Raw genomic sequence first — 5,704 nt, forward strand, 5'->3', positions numbered from 1 at the left:
GGAAAGATGGATAGATGGATGGGTGTGTGGATGGATGGATAGATGGATGGGTGGGTGGGTGGATGGATGGGTGGGTGGGTGGGTGGATGGATGGGTGGGTGGGTGGGTGGGTGGGTGGATGGATGAGTGGATGGATGGATGGGTGGGTGGATGGATGGATGTCTGGGTGGGTGGATGGATGGATGGATGGATGGATGAAGGATGGGAGAGAGGGAGGAAGGAAGGAAGGAAGGAAGGAAGGAAGGAAGGAAGGAAGGAGGGAAAAAGGAAGGAAGGGATAGATAGTTAAATGTGGATGAATGGGTAGGTAGATGGATAGATGTGGGTGGGTGGGAGGGTGGATAGATGGGTGGATGGGTGGGTGGGTGGATGAATGGAGGATGAGAGAGGGGGAGGAAGGAAGGAAGGAAGGAAGGAAGGAAGGAAGGAAGGAAGGAAGGAAAGAAGGAAGGAGTAGATAGTTAAATGTGGATAAATGGGTAGGTAGATGGATAGGTGTGGGTGGGTGGGAGGGTGGATGGATGGATGGATGAATGGATAGAGAAATGATTCAAAGACTGACAAATGAGGCAAGACAAGACAAATCTTGCCTGGAAATAAACCACCCCTTTCACCTCTCAGAGCCTCAGGTTTCCTCATCTACACAAACGCAGGGCTATCCTAACTTTTCTTCCTGGCTCCTTCTATCTCCCGAACCTAAGGGAATTCAAGCCATTTCTAGCTCTCTGCAGAGCAGGGGTCACTGCCCATCTGCTGGTCCTGTTTGCAGAGCAACACTAGGATGGGCGGGCAGAGGGGAGGTCTCCAGTTTATCTGAGAACATCACTGCAGATGCATCTGAAAGGGCGAGATGTGGGCTTGGAGGCAAGTGAGAAGTCTGGAGCATTGCCACACAGCCCTGTCTGTCCCCACGCTCACCAGACTGTCCCCATCCCAACGGTGAGACTAGCCACAGGCATGGGACGAGGGGGAGTGCCATCACACACCATCCCACCACTGCTGTGCCCCAGAGGCAAAGATGAATATTTTTAGATCTCAGGAAGCAGTTGGACAGTGACGGTGAGGACCGAAGCAGCTCTTGGAGAGTCAGTGGAGCCATCCCGTTGCTTGAAAGGAATCTACTTCTTCTAACCTTCACTGCCCAGAGCACTATCATGTCACTTGGACAAAGATGCCCTCATGGGGGGATCTGAAGTCTGTAGACATGAGCTGTCTTCAATGCAACCAGAACTTCATAGTGCAAACCACTAAGGAGTCACATTGAACATGTCCCAGCATGTCCCAGGAACCGCTCTGAGCTGCTCTCCAGAACCTTCCTGTCACTAGCTGAACTCAGACGGATAAATGAAGTGCTCGAGGGGCCCTTCACCTTCTCAGAGGCACACGGTGAAAGGTGGCAGAAGTCAGATGGGATTTTTGCTCTGTCCATAGGCAGGGCTGTGCCACCAAGGGTGTAGCACAGATCTCAAAGGCTCTTCTGCCTGTGTGTGCTAACTGCAGCCTCAGTGCATCCTTCTCAGTGCTGGCCTTTTAAATCTCACCACCCCCTTGCTCACGCTTCTGCAATCCAGGCTCCACTCGCAGGGTCTCGCCATACAGGCCTCCTGACTGCCCCCATAACCCATCCGGATAGATGCTCCCATAACTCACCCCTCCCTCATGCCCCATTGACCAGAGAGGCGAATCTATCTAGACAGGAAGTGTCCCACCACATGTCTATCTCTGCCTTCTGGCTTACAGAGTTCGGGCAGGCCAAAAGCTTTCAGTGCCTCGTTTCTGTGTGGCAAGGCTCAAGTGCCAGAGCCACAAAGGTTCAGTGAATGAGTAGCCAGTGAGCTGAAGCCTCCTCAGAAATCCAAGTTCAAGTTATAGAACCCACCCGGGTACCTAGCAACAGAGGAATGGATAAGGAAACCGAGCAGTTGCATACACAGTGGAACTGTCTCTTACGCATAACGACGAACAAAGACATGTGCTCTACGGGAAAATGGTCCGATCTCCGACAGATAGCCTATGTTATCTCTCATTGGTGGTTCCTACATGCTTACGTAAGTACATAAAATCGTGTATGTGAGCCAGCAAGATGACACAGCAGGGAAGTACACTAGCCACCAAGCCCGACGACCTGAGTCCAATCCCCAGACTCCATACAGTGGAAGGAGAAACAACTCCCAAAGCTTGACCTCTGACCTCCACGCCCAAGCTGTGGCAGAAGCACACACACACACCTCTCAGCTTATATTTTTTCACAACCTACTTTAGTAAGGGTTCTTAAACACTTCAACCTCCCTTCTAGCCCACCACTCACCAGAGGTAATGGGAAAGAAAGGTTCTTAGGATATGGGGGACGCGGACCTGTTTAGAAACAGTTCTTTGGGACGATTCCAATCTTCATTGTTCTCAGCGCAGTCCACTCAGCAGACACCACACACACATCGGCGGCGGCAGCTTGATCCAAAGTAAACTGGGAGGTTATGTCAGATCTGCAAGAAGCCGCTGGTTCACCACGGGAAGTTCTTTAGCAAGTGTCTCTCTATGAAGTCCCACAAGCCAAGGTAAGCAACTCGATGTAAGGTGAACCAAGGCATGTGCGTCAGCAGCTAAGAGTAGTGAGGTGGGGCAAGGCGAACCAATGCTCCAGCCTTCCCCATCTGTGGGGTCAGATGTATATTCCTTCTAGCCACCACACAGCCTTTCCGGTGTCTGCTTTAGCAAAACATCCATTCGCCTGTGTGCCCCAACAAAACATCATTTGACCTAACTGAGTTTCCAAAGAAACCACAAGTTATGGCTTCGCAGACCCACTAAATAAACGTTTAAAAAAAAATATTTTATTCATGTATGTAAAGGACTGGAGATCTGACTCAGCAGTTAAAAGCACTTACTGTAAGTTCAGGTCCCAGCATCTACATGGCATGACAGTAAAATAGAAAAGAAACTGTCTAGAAGGAAAAGATGTGTAGGAGGGGGAGAGCAGGAAAATGGAGAGTATAGGGGGCTTAGGGGGGATAATGCAAAATAACATATATACATACTAACGCTTTTAATTATTTTTAAATGAGACAACAGAAGGCTGAAGACGCATTCCCAGCTCATTAAGTAGAGCACTTGGCTAGCGTGTGCAAAGGCCTGGGTATGGTTCCCAGCACCATACAAACCAGCCATGGTGGGGCACTCCTGTCATCCAGCATCAAGAGACGGAGGTGAGAGCATCAGCCCAGAAGTCCGAAGTGAATATGGGCTCCGCCTTCGGTCCACCATTGCCTGCTCCCAGGTTGACATTCCCATCAGTTTCTCTGGGACTAAGAGGAACCCTGTGGCAGAAATGGCAGGTGCCTACCGGAAAGTACTTCCTGCGCATCTGGGGCCAACGGGTGCCAAGTCCGCTGTGAGTTCTTAGCGGGGCCTGCCATGAATCCTAGGGGACAGCCAGGTGTGACAGGAGCAGTCTACCTTACGTAAGCGCAAAGTGTCGGAGTCGAATGAAGAGGACAGAGGGGGCCAGAAAGTGGGGGTCCTCCTTTATCTGCTTCTGTTCCTCTCATCCCTGGGCCCTGCATACATCTGCCTTTTGCCTCCTCTCCCTCCCCAACCTGGAATCTATTTTCTGCTCTATATGTATACTTTGCCCCACCTCCACCCCCACATCATCACGCCCACCCCTCTTGGCCCTTTATCTCTCCTCCCCAAGGCGCCCATGACACGAAAGCAAAGTTTCTTGCTTAATATTTGTTTACTTGGGAACAGTGAGTTTTATGTACACTGATCTTAATTAAATTCCCAGCAAGTTTCTATTTGTGGATAGAGAGGCATTCTGCCCAAGAAGGGGGCCTTTAAAATCTTGGCATCTTATTACCGTTACACCCAGCACTTGGAAGCAACACCCGGGATTCAGCCTTTCATTCGGGGCCCATGAAACGAGCTGCGTTCTCAGCAGTACAGGTTATTGGCAATTTCACTCTGGGAGGGATGTGGCTTTCCTTTCAGACATCCTAGCATGGCGCTTCAAAAGCCGTGGTGGCTCGCTCCTCCATCTGTGTGGGCGCCTGATAGATAAACGCTCCCACAACGTGCCAGCTGGGGTATCAACCCGAGAACGCTTGATTTCTACCCAAGCCGCAATCTAGAGTCCTCGCCCTTCCTGTCATTTACCTGAGATCCCACTAAGTGACTGCACTCAGAAAGGAGACTTCCTCGGCCTCCTAGTGTCTCCTCTTCCAACTCGTTCTTGACGTAGTTTTCTTTGAGGCATCCTCCAAGGTCACCTCCCCCAAAGACCCCCACACTGGCTGCCTTGAGCTGGTGCTTTATCATTCCCTGAACTTTGGGACCCCTGCTTACAAGTCACGCAATATTCTTGCAACTCATTTGTTGAAAAAAAACTTCATCACTTGTCCTGATGTGTCTCACCATATAGACTTCGTGGATTACATCCCTGTGATATAACAATAACAATAATAATAATAATAATAATAATAATAATAATAATAATAATAGATAAGAGGCTGAGAACTGTAGGTAGATTGAGGTGTGTAGGGAGATGGAGACCTAGAGCCAGGGCCTCGCTAACGTAGCCCAGGTTAGCCCCAAACTCAAGATCCTCCCACTTCCATCTCCTAAGTTCTGGAACTGAGGACGTCCTACCCCACACAGCTTTAAAGCACAATAAAAAAGATGAATTCAAGTTTGGAACTTGGTGTAAAGATCACAGCTAGAAGTATAAATCTGGATATCATCAGGATAATCCTAGTTCTTTTTCTCCACAGTCAGATGAAGGGTGAGTACTGACCGAGAACAACACAGGGCATAGGTGAGCTCACCTAAGCCTGAAAGGGCTAAAACTAGTCAGGGGCCCGGGATGTGTGAGATGTAGACCTGCAGCCTCTGACCAGCAAGCTCACGGAAGTCCTGAGTGTAAACCAGAGCACCCAACAAGGAACATAACTGTCGCCCTCACTTTCCATGCCTGCTCATGGAGTCACTTTTCCAACATCTCGTGCAAGTGATATTACTGCCCTGTTACGTGGGAAGGCAGCGGTACAGTGAGTCTGGTGTTTGCAGTGCATCATGAGGACCTGAGTTCAGATCCCTATTCCTCCCCGCCCCCCAATAAACAAACCAAACGTGTGGTAGCACACGCCAGTAATCACAGTGTGGCAGAGGTCTGAGGATCCCGAGTGCTTGATAGACAACCTGTCTGGCCAATCAGCAAGCTCCAGGATCCCTGAATCCTTGCTAGCCAACCTGTCTAGCCAATCAGAGAGCTCCAGGTTCAGTTAAAAAAAAGTCTCCAAAAGCAAGATGGAGATCCATCCAGGAAGACACCCAACATCAACTCCCGGCCTCTACATGCACAGGAAACACATACATTTGTACACACACACACACACACACACACACACACACACACACACGGACACACACACGACACACATGCACATACTAATTAGATTAAAATTCTACAAAGGAAGACACTAGGAGCACCATGCCGGGAGCCCACCATGGGATTCAAGCCCTGCTCAGTCAACTATAGCAGGGTATGCGGGACATGTTGGTCTCCTCCCCGAGTCTCAGCTTCCTCACATGGTCAGGAGAAGCTGCAACACCCTCTCCTGTGATCCACAGAACTCCAATAAGAGCCAAACAGAAAGACGAAAAACTTTCACTTCAGTAGATGGATGCGTGCACGTTAGAACTGAGGACT

The 5,704-nt window shown here is 49.7% G+C and overlaps 1 long non-coding RNA gene across 2 annotated transcripts; it reads left to right on the forward strand.

Annotated features, from left to right (window-relative positions):
- The first annotated feature begins 1,895 nt into the window (after positions 1-1,895).
- LOC108350621 (uncharacterized) lies at positions 1,896-3,794 on the forward strand. Of its 2 annotated transcripts, none has more exons than XR_001837471.3 (3): positions 1,896-2,048; positions 2,405-2,555; positions 3,070-3,794. It is a non-coding gene; the product is annotated as an uncharacterized LOC108350621 (long non-coding RNA). The 2 variants fall into 2 exon arrangements; XR_005502699.2 differs by having other exon boundaries at positions 1,910-2,048; positions 3,063-3,794.
- Positions 3,795-5,704: the final 1,910 nt, after the last annotated feature.

Source organism: Rattus norvegicus, chromosome 3 (genome assembly GCF_036323735.1).
Source record: "Rattus norvegicus strain BN/NHsdMcwi chromosome 3, GRCr8, whole genome shotgun sequence".
In the NCBI taxonomy this organism is placed as follows: domain Eukaryota; kingdom Metazoa; phylum Chordata; class Mammalia; order Rodentia; family Muridae; genus Rattus; species Rattus norvegicus.